Source organism: Eschrichtius robustus, chromosome 4 (assembly GCF_028021215.1).
Source record: "Eschrichtius robustus isolate mEscRob2 chromosome 4, mEscRob2.pri, whole genome shotgun sequence".
In the NCBI taxonomy this organism is placed as follows: domain Eukaryota; kingdom Metazoa; phylum Chordata; class Mammalia; order Artiodactyla; family Eschrichtiidae; genus Eschrichtius; species Eschrichtius robustus.
Genome location: NC_090827.1, coordinates 43137731 through 43149743, shown reverse-complemented (window position 1 = coordinate 43149743; position 12013 = coordinate 43137731).

Genomic DNA, 12013 nt, shown 5'->3' with positions numbered 1-12013 from the left:
GTGTGAGGGGCCGCCAGCTGGGCCATTTCCCTGCTGTCCTGCTCGGCCCTCCTTTCTGGGGCCTCAGTCTGCACAGACCCTCTGAGTGCTGGGAGGTGGGGAAGGAACAAGCCGTGGATAGCCCCTGACATCACTGAGGGTGGACCGAAATGTAGATTTAATTCACTGTAGGCGGGCAGGCTAGGCCGGGAACAGACGCCTTCTGTGCACATCTGTTCCCAAAGATCACCCCGGAGAGGAAGCGAGTCTGGGGTACTTTTGTTCAGCAACAGGGCCAAGAGAGAAGGCAGAAGGAATCTGTTCAGCCAGCGCCCAGTGGAAATGCAGCAACGGGGCACCTCGTCCTTGGCCACCACGTACCCAGGTGCAAACAGTTGCCTGGATCCCTAACCCGCAGGGCAGGGCCTGTGATGTCATTCTGTTTTGTATAGCCCTTGCCCACATCACCTGTTTAATGGTGACAAGACAGATAAGGTGCAGGGTGAGTGTGGAGAATGCCAGAGGCTGGCTCTCCCAGATAGAACACTCGAGATGCTTGCATGACTTTTGCTCTCCCTGAGAGTTCGTTAGAAGACAATCATTGTTTAAGCAACCCGCCCCCAGACCCGGCCCAGCAGGGCTGACGGGTCACTCCTTTGTTTTCCTTAGGACGGTTGTCCCAACACAGCACTGAGGGGTTGGGACCTGGACCAGAGGATGTTTTCACTCTTATGATCTTATTCCGAAGATTTATAGATTTCTTTTTAATTTGCAGGCTTAGAGATGTCCTAGTTTCAAATATTTGTCTTTGTGCAGTGAATGATTCCCTGTCCCCTGACTCCCCACTTGCTGATCCTGTCCTTTCTAGAAGCTCTCATGAAAGAAGACACATTCCTTCCCTTTCTGGCTCCAGAGACATTAGAGGTCAAAGGTGATTGTGTCCTTGAGGATCCACTCCCTTTAACTGGGTGGGTAGATTAACCCAGGGCATCGGGTGTGATGGAGTGAGTACTCCCCAACCCAGGGCATCACCTGTGGTCCCTGTTTCACTGGAGAAAGACCTTCACTGGAAGAGGTCTGGACCTGAGGCTTGTTCCTCAAGGGGCCCTGGCTTCACATTGCAGAATCTTCCTTCTTCAAACCTGCACAGCTTTGGTCCCCATTGTACGGGGGTCTCAAACAGAGTCACTTGGGCAGAGAAATGTCAGAGAATTTACTACTTTACAGAGGGCTTCAAACACCAACTATTAATTGTTTAGGCACTGCTGCAACATGCAAGTTTTGTTTATTGAGTCCTATAAGTATTTATTATGGTGTATCTGCTGTTGATATTAATCATTTAGATTTACGAGTTGGTAAGTATAAATAATTAATAAATGCTTAGGCATACCCTCCAGAGCCCTGGAATCCTGAAGAAATCATTATTACACACGTTCTCTTCTTAGATGCCTTTGAGTAGCACTCTCACTGCACGTACAAAATGGGAGTCCAAGGGGAGATTTAGTAGCTGCCTTCTTTCTCATTGAATGGGACATGGGTGGGAGGCTGGTTTTTTTTCTTTCTGCTCCCAAAGAACTATTATTTCCTGGTATAGAGAATAACATAGAGCTAAGTATTTAATTAGGAGAACAAACACCCGGAACACATAAAGAACTTAGTGTGGGGAGAGAAGAGGGAAATTTTAAGGATGGGCAAAGAGGACTTTCTTACACTAAATAATATATAACCATGGAAGAGAAATTATAAAATTCAGAAAAGCAAATTGGAGAAAATTAAAAAGTCACCCATCATCCCCTTATTCTGAGTTAATCACTGTCAATGTTTTGATGTTCGCTCTGAGTGTATATGTTGGAATGTGAGTTTGTGCATTTGCATATGCAGATGTGTGTGTTTATGTACAATTTTTTTTTTTTTTTACAAAAACAGCATTCTGTGCATGTTTTGTAACTTGCTTTAAAAAAAATCAAATATATCATGACAATCTTTTCATGTTAATATGTACTAAATAAAACATCATCGTATGGATGTACCACAATATCCCAACTAATTCCCTCCTAGGCATGTCTTTTGCATCAAACTAATCAGCCAACTAACAAATCCTAAATGATTCTGGCCCCAAGGTCCAGAAAAGAACTTTATGAACTAAAAAGAAATTAAGTATAATGCCATAGGCTGGGGAAAATAACTAACCATGTAGAGTAGGGGAAAGAACCATTGTGTAATATGCTGAGGACCTAAAAGAATTAGGCTGAGTATAATGGAAATCAGGTAATGGATCTAAAATAATTAAATCTATGAGGTCAAAGAAAAATATAGTTTCGAAGCTGAATATTCTAATTCTTTTCTTAGGCAAGTTGCATAGCTTTTCAGAGCCTCACTTTCTTAATCTATAAAATGGGAATAATTGTTTCTATATCAAAGAGTAACTGCAAACGTAAAGTAAGTTATTATAAAAGACCTGAAGAGTGCCTGTCACAGAATAGAATAGGTGTAATTTAAAAAAAAATTTTTTTTAATTAAAAAATAAATTAAAAATAATTTTAAAAAAAAGAATAGGTGCCCAAAATGTCTTAGTTTCTTGCTCCACTCCTATCCTTTGGGTTGTGTTCTTCTGAGACACTGTTTGGGAAGGAGAGCTGGACCCCTACACTGTGAGCAGACATACGTGCTATTTTGCTCTGATAGCACAAGGGCCAGCTGTAAAGGTGGTCAGAAGGTAATGGTTTCCATGGAGACTATTTTTGAAACACAGCTTCTATGGGTCTAAGGCCTTACTGAAATTTTTTTCTATCACTAATCTAGTTGGCCAGCAGGAACTTAGAAATGCAAATTCTCACACTTACTGAATCAGAAACTCGGGGGCGGGGGGTGGGCGCTCAGTGACCTGTGCTTTAACAAGCCCTTCTGGAGTTCCTGATGTGTGCTAAAGGCTGAGGGCCACTAGTGTGGCAAGAGACCTGGAAACCAAGAACCACTAGGTCTAGAATATACTCTACCTCCCCAATTCACTATGGGACCACAGGCAAGCCACTTCATTTCTTTAAATCTCCATTTTCTCATCTGGAAAATGGGAAAGTAATATCTCCTTGTGACCTCAAATGATTCTTTCATAGAAAAAATGAGTTTAGGAAGGTGAAAAATATTTTTTTAATGTATTATATAAATGGAAGGCATACTTATTATTCCCTGTCCTTAGGCAGGGTGATGTATAAAGCATCCCTACTTGATGAAAAATGATTCTATTTTCATTGACCTTTAAAAGAAGAATCTGTGACCTCCATGGAAAATCTCATTGGATGCTCTAACAACCCTCACAGCATTTTCTCTTGTGTAACCTAAATCCCTTGTGTGAGCTCTTTTAGCATCTCAGAGATGTTCTGAGGATGATATCAACCAATGGGAAGGAAAGGCGTTGGGCAAAGTAAAAGCCCTTACACAGGAGAGGAACATTTGTTATTTGTTCTCCTTTTTTGGTCCTTAGTGAAGATGGAGAACAACAGGCCAGCCTGTGGGGCAAACCCTTCATCTACATGAAGGGTGCTATTAAGTTGCCCCTCACTTTCTTTCTTTTCAGGCTGAAGAGCTCTGCTTTTTCACCTCTGTTCTCAGGCTTCCTTGTGCTCCCTTTAGCCATCCCTGTTTCTCTTCTCTGAGCCCTTTCCATGTGCTATAGCAACTGCCTCTTGTGAAAGTGCCATACAGTCCCCTTGAGTTCTGGAGCCTAGGATGTACACAGAACCTTGGTCACCATCAGAGGGGATGCCAGGAGCATGATCTCATGGCTCTAACCACCTCCCTCCACAGACAAAGCACAACCCCGATGCCTCAGAGCAAGGCCATGGCTCTGGCAAAGCTCAAATGCTCTCCACTTTAACTTACTGAGTCATTCATGTTTTCATTTTCATTTCCCTTGGTGTGCCATCTTTCATTAGCGCTGAATGATCTTTTCTACTCTCTCGACATCTTTGATTTCTCTAAGAGAAAAATAAATTTAACATATTTATATATGCATAGAAATTTAGAATATATATGCATAAAAAGATTGAATCTCAAAACGCTAGAATCTCAAAAGTCGTTTACTCTGGGGAATGAGATTACAAGTGATTCCATTTGTTTTCTTCTTGCTTCTCTGGATATTTAAATTTTTCTATGATTGACACATCAATTGCTTAATTTTTTGAAAAAGCAAAAAATAAAATTGGAAAAATAACTCCCTGCATGGGTACAGGGCAACAAAGAAGACAGAAGATGCTTGTGTTAAGGAAGGTCTCACTGCCCCACCTGAGTTTCCATTCCAGAAGGATACAAAGCTGTAGGGTGACCAACTGACCTGGTTTGTCTAATACTGTCCCAGTTTTAGCACTGAAACAAGCAAGCCAGGACAGCTGGTCACTTACCTCCCAGTCCTCTTTTCTGCTGAACCGCCGCCTGCTGGCCCCTGTGGGGCATTCCTCTCATGTGTCTTGCTTTGCCACTGCTGGGAGCTTCAGCAAAGATGGTCTTGAAGACGAGAAGAAACCTCAGGAGCATCACCTGTGTGGTTGGTTCCAGGGAGACTTAGCAGTAGAGGCAGGTGTGAAGAGGTGATTGAACTGAGCTCTCTACCGGCGTGGAGGTCGGTGGGCGGGGGGGCCTGGGGGGGGTGAGTGCGAGCGAAGACTTTGGGCCAGGATGGAAGATGAAGGTTCAATGGAGGAGTCCGTGTGGCTTCAGGGGCCACTGATAGTGCTTTGTGGTGATGCTTCTCAAGCGGGTGAGGGCAGAGGAGGTGACCAGCCAGGGCTTCTTCCCCTGGACATGAATTACTTGGGGACTTTTGTTAGCTGTATTTCTCCCTTTTGCTTTAAATGTGTTATATTTACCTTACCTAGAAATCTGAGTTTACAAAGATTTCATTCTAAATTGGTGGTTCTCAATCTTGGCTGCACAGGAAGATCACCTGAGAAGCTTCTAAAATGCTCAGACCCCGACCTAGACCACGTAAATCAGAATCTCTAAGAAGGGAACCTAGGGAATTTATATATCTATATAATATAAAATAATTACATATAACTAAAGGAATGTACATATATTATTATATATAATATAGGAACTTATATAAAGAATTTATATATGATTGCATATAATATGTAATCATATGTAATTAATATATAATATATTAACTACATTATATATAAATTCCTTTCAATATTATATATCATATTAATTACAATAGTTTACATATATATGAATTCCTAAGGAATTTATATATAGGTATATGTATAATAATTACATATAATATATAAAAGGATTTAATATAATATAATTACATGGAACATGTAATTTAATATACATAAATAATTAATATATAATGTATTATATTAATTATAATATAATAGGATATATTATATGGAAATGTATATAATAAAATTTCTTAGAAATTCATATATATGTATATATAATTACATATGTACTATAATTACATACAATATATAAATATAAAGGAATTTTTATATAATATTGTAATCAATATAATATATACTATATTAATTATATATGATTATATATTGTATTTGATTATACTATGTATGTAAATTCCTTTATATATATGAACTTACATATTATATGTTATAGCATATATAAATTCCTTTATACATACATTGTATACATATCATATTAATTCCTTTATACATTATATATTATATGTTATATATTATAATTTTATATATATATATATATATATATATATATATATATATATATATATATACACACACAAATTCCTTAGGTTCCTTTAGGCTCCTTCCTTAGACCCTTCTTTGTTTCCTCTCTGCACTCACCCTCTTGAGAAGCATCACCACCACAAAGTACTATCCATATGTATATATATAATCTTTATTTCTTTTCTTTTTTTTTTTTAGCTGTGTCGGGTTTTCATTGTGGCGCGCAGGCTTCTCTCTAGTTGCAGCTCGCAGGCTTCTCTCTAGTTGTGGCATGCAGGTTTTCTCTCTCTAGTTGTGGTGCGTAGGCTCTGGGGCGCGTGGGCTCTGTAGTTTTTGCTGCACGCAGCCTCTCTTGTTGAGGCGTGCAAGGTCAGTAGTTGTGGCGTGCGGGCTTAGTTGCCCCGTTGCATGTGGGATCTTAGTTCCCTGACCAGGGATCGAACCCATGTCCCCTGCATTGGAAGGCGGATTCTTTACCACTGGACCACCGGGGAAGTCCCATGTATGTATATAATCTTCTCAGGGGAGTCTAGCCATGACTGAGAATCACTGATTCAGATATTTAAGATGTATGATGAGGGGACTGTGGAGGTCAAGGTTGCTGATTGAAGGACACATACGGGAAACGAGTCAGCAGGTCCTATCCACAGAGTGGATAAGGGCAGACAGGCACTAAGGTGTGCAGAGGAGAAGGGATCTGTCTGTAGAGATGTGAAGTTCAGGGAGATGACTCAAGAATGGACGAGAGGCCTGCACTGTGGTCCTTTAATGTTCAGGACTCCAGAAATCTTTCTCCAAATGAACAGGAAGTGTCTTACCTTGTAGGCACTGCTGATTCAATGAGGGGGTCAGTGGTGTGGGCCATGCGCCCCTAGAGTCCAGTGCATTAGGCTGAAGGATCAAGTGATCCATGTCAGAGAGGGGACGAAAATGAGCCAGGAAGGAAAACTGGCTAATACACCTGCCCAAGATTGAGATAAAAGTGTTGCCGCATTCTTGGTGAGAGAGCAGAGCACCAGATCAGCCTGCGGAGGGGCACTCTTTGAGGGAGTGCTTGGATGAGTTGTTGGCCACTGTGGTTTGCTTTTAACTGCCACGCCCAGCCTCCGTGGGGGCCAAGCTCTGCCCACCCAAGGCAGCTGCACTGATGGGATGCTGCCTAGCTGGAGGGCACTGTGTTCGCAGCAGGGGTTTAGAAGACACAAGAGACATCAAGGACTCCAGCATCGGCCTGTGCTTTCCCACACTGAGCAACCCAGAATCCAAATGGAGTTATCTGGTAGGGCAGGATGTGTAGACCTGCTGGAGAAATGAGCTGCACGCGTGCTTGCTTCATCTTTTCCCAAATGTTCTTAGTCAGGTTGTTGGGGATATGAGCAGCAAACGTGAGGCCAAGGGAGCCACGGAGAGCAGGAGGCCTCTCTGACCCTCAGCTCTCAGCCCAGAGGCTCTCAGCCAGTGGTTCAAAGCTATGGGTGTACAATAGAATCACCTAAGGATTTCTTAAGAATACAGATGACAGGTCCCCACCCCTAGGGATTCCAACCTAGATGGTTTGAGGTGGGATCTGAGATATAACATCATTTAAATATTCTCCAGGTGATTCTAAAGGGTAGCAGGGGGAGAACCTCTGATTTGGCTGGGCAACCAAATGGGTGGTCAGTCAGGAAGGGATGGTAAAGGGTGGCGGTGCTAAAGGGAATCAGAGGACCGTTAACCCTGGAATTGGTCCAGGTGCTAGTTTTTATTTTGCCCTTTTGCCTATTGATCTTTTCAGTTTTATAATTCTTAATGTTTGAAAATGTCTATTTCCCTTTTGGATCCTCAGATTTTGGCTACATCAGAATCACCAGGAGAACCTGTTAAAACAGATGCTGGGCCCTACCACCAGAGTTTCTGATTCAGTAACCCTGGGGTGGGTTCCAATCATCTGCATCTGCATCTCTAACAAGTTCCCAGGTAACACTGCTGCTGCCTGTTCAAGAACCATACTTTGAGAACTGCTGGTCTTAACCTGTTTCATCAATTCATCCTTTCAGTCTTTTAGTTTTCTGGATTTAATGTTTCAGTTAGATCTTATTTTCCTCAGCTTTTGTTTTCCTCTTCTCATTAAACTATGCTGTATTTAATCTTTTTTCTTAATTTATATTTTATCTAGATTTTTCTTACTACCTTTAATTTATTCTCTATTTTATTCTATCAGTATTTTTAACTTGCCCTTTTGACCCATGTGACAGACGCTCTCGCCCACTAAAGAGTCATTTTATACCCCCCCCCCACCTCCTGTTTACTAGACCCCTATTAGGTTGAGGGATTGGATAGTCATGAGCCCCTCTAAAGTCTTATTTTCAGCTTTATTGAGGTGTAATTGACAAATAAAATTGTAAGATACTTAACATGTATATTGTGATGATTTGATATATGTATACATTATGAAAGGATTCCCATCTAGTTAATTAACACATCCGTCATCTTATATATTTATCTTGTGTGTGTGTGTGCGTGTGTGTGTGTGTGTGTGTGTGTGTGTGTGTGTGTGTGTGAGAGAGAGAGAGAAAGAGAGAGAAGGAGAGGGAGGGAGGGAAATAGAACATTTTGCTTGGCAAATTTCAGTTATTGTAATACAGTATAATCAGGTGGGACTCTTGATTAGGCTAAACCAATAAAGGTAACTCCATTTCCCCTGCCAGTGACTCGTATAAGAAAATGGCAATAAATGTGAAGGGAAGTCAGCTGGTAGGTCTCTGGGAAAATTTCCCTTGGAACAGGACTCAGGAACATTCTCTGTGCCAGTCTTCATACTGTTATGTGAGGTTTGATACTTGGAGGAGGAATAGCTGTCTGGCATCTATGAGGGAACGAGCCTCAGGACCAAAGTCAATACCTTGAAGATGGCAGAGCACAAAGATGGGAGGAACCCGGGTCCTTCCTTGATGATGTCCTTGGGCCACTGAACCAACAAGCTCTGGAGTTGCCTTATCTCCAGACTTCTGGTTATGTGAGATTCTCTTTGTTTAAGCTATTTAAGTTAGGTCTTCTGTTTGCTGAAGTCAAAAGCATCCTAAATGTTACATGTTATTTTAGCCATCTTAAAATTACTATATTTTTATTTGTCTGCAGATATTTGTGTGTATATCTCAAAAATTCCTTGAGATCAGGAATGATGATTTTTTTTTTGTATTTTTAGAAAATACTTCATATTTTTAGAGTAGTTTTAGGTTCACAGCAAAATTAAGAAAGTACAGAGATTTCCCATATTCTCCCTGCCCCACACATGTATAGCACTGTTAAAAGATCTCCCATCAGAGTGGTACATTTGTTACAGTTGAGGAACACACATTGACACATCATTATCACCCAAAGACCATAGTTTGCATTAGGGTTCACTCTTGGTGCTGTACATTTTATGGGTTTAGACAAATGTAAATGACATAAGTCCACAATGATAGTATCATACAGAGTAGTTTCACTGACTTAAAACTCCTCTCTGCTCTACCTATTCATCCCTCCCCAGCCCAGCCCTTGGCAACTACAAGTCTTTTTACTGTCGCCATAGTTTTGCCTTTTCCAGAATGGCATATAGTTAGAATCACAAAGTATGTATACCTTTGCAGATTGGCTTCCTTTACTTAGCAATATGCATTTAAGCTTCTTCCATGTCTTTTCATGGCTTGAGACCTCATTTCTTTTTAGTGCTGAATAATATTCCATTGTCTGGATGGACCACAGTTTATCCATTCACCGACTGAAGGACATCTTGGTTGCTTTCAAGTTTTGGCAATTATGAATAAGGCTGCTAGAAACATCCATGTGCAGGTTGTTTTGTGGACATAAAATTTTCACATCTTCTGGGTAAATACCAAGAAGCATGATTGCTGAATCATGTGGCAAGAATTTGTTTAATTTTGTGAGAAACTGGCAAACTGTCTTCCAAAGTGGCTATACCATTTTGCTTTCCCACCAGCAATAAATGAAAATTCCAGTTGTCCCACATCCTTGTCAGTATTTGGTGTTGTCAGTGTTCTGGATTTTGGCCATTCTAATAGGTGTGTAGTGGTATCTCATTGTTTTGATTTGCATTTCCCTGATGACACATGTGGAGTATCATTCCACATGCATATTTGCCATCTGTATGTCTTCTTTGGTGAGGTGTCAAGGTATTTGGCCCCTTTTTTAATTGAGTTGCTTGTTTTCTTATTGTTGAGTTTCATGAGTTCTTTGTATATTTTGGATAACAGTCCTTTATCAGGTATGTCTTTTGCAAGTATTTTCTCCCAGTCTGGGTCTTGTCTGCTAATTCTCTTCATATTGTCTTTCAGAATCATGACATTTTATGTGGAGTTTTTCCAAGGTCTTGAATACAATGTTGTTGGAGAGAACAAATGAATTATTTATTTCCATAAACATTAAGACTCACTTTGTGTAAAGCTTATGCTAATCACCATGAACTCTAGAATGAAAATAAGCATGGAGCACTTTTGATTGTTCAAAACAAAAACAAGGCATGTGATTCCCTTAAAGAGAAAGGCAGTTAATTATAAGGATGCCTGTGGATGGACCACTCACAGCTCCGTCCATCCTCTCCTTGCCTCCAGCTTCTCTGACCCACGTGGTCTCCTGCATAGGCCTCTCTTCCTCTGCTTGTGAATTCTGCCTTCTTCTTTCACTACCCACTGGCCAAAGGGCCACAAATCGTTTAGTCCGCATTTCAGAGGGACAAAGTTTGATTAGCTTGTGATCACCTTTACAGGGCAAAAGCCCTCAGGCCCACTACCTTATGGGTCACTGGACAGCGTTGGATCAAGGGCCCCCTAGAGTGACAGTGACAGTGACAACCTCAAGACAATAAGATATCCTGATGTATCTTCCCTGAAACTGTAAGAGGAAGTTAGGAGTGAAAGGCACCATGCCTCGCATGTTTAAAAGGATGACTTAGAAAACAACTCTAGAACTAGAATCTTCAGTCACTGCTGTGATACCCTCACGGTACTAACTGTGCCTCCGTGACCTGGAGAGCTGTGAATGAGTGACACACACTGATTCCCCCACTGCAGGTTTAAAGAACGAAGTAAAATTGAATCAAAGTCTCTCTTTTAGAATCGGCAATGATTTTTAACCTGTTTTGGGGAAAAGAAATGAAAACTGAATGATCAGGGCTGAAACAAAAATGTGCTCTATAGGAACAAATAATCCACAATGTCATAATTTCTGAAAGACTAAGAATATTTAGAAATGTCAAATTAGCTAGTTAAGAAAAAAACAATTCATGAGGCAATGTTGCAGTTTTTTTTAAGGGCAAATACTTTTGTACATGCAATTATACTCCCAGAGAGGTTATCACATTGGCATAAACCTCACCAAGAAGAAAAAGAGTTACCTGGAGGATAGATTAGGTTTATGTACTTACTAAAATGGAAGATTTTAATTTTTAAAAAAAAAAAATTTGTTTATTTATTTATTGATTGATTGACGTCTGCTGGGCCTTCGTTGCAGTGCGCAGCCTTCTCATTGCCGTGGCTTTTCTTATTGCAGAGCACGGGCTCTAGGCGCACGGGCTTCAGTAGTTGTGGTACGCAGGCTCAGTAGTTGTGGCGCACAGGCTTTGTTGCTCCGCGGCATGTGGGATCTTCCCAGACCAGGGCTCGAACTCGTGTCCCCTGCACTGGCAGGTGGATTCTTAACCACTGGACCACCAGGGAAGTCCCAAGATTTAATTTTTAAACAGGAAAACACAAGTGTGATTTCAGAATTATTCTTTGAGAAAAATGATAACTTATCTTTATTAATTTGAAAAAAACTCTAGAAAGAAATAGTGGGTGACACATTTTCTGCCATCTACTTATCTGCATTTTCTAATGTTTCTACAGTGAGAATGTATCACCTGAGAAATATATAAATGTTGTATTAACATATGAATTGGAAGCAATTAAAAGGCAAAGACAGCAATTTATTTGGTAGTAGCCAGCATGGTGCCATAAGTAAGTAAATAAAGGCTCTCTTTTCTAATGCCTTTGAGTGTGATGATCTCCATTCCAGAGTTAGCACATGTAAATGATACTACATACCCTGGGAACACACTGGAGCCTATTTTGGTGCATTTGAATTTAGAATTGGAGTAATAAACCCGTTTGGGTTAGTTCAGATGATAGTTAGTCATGTGAGTATTTGTGCTATGACTTCACTTACTATGTACTTAAACAGGCACCCAGATGGACAGCTGTGCAAGATGCTATTTTCATCTGCCTCCGATCTCTCGGAAAGTGGTTTCATCCAAATTGCAGCAAAGCACCCAGTCCTCAATGAAAACCCACCAACATCAAATGCAATGCTTT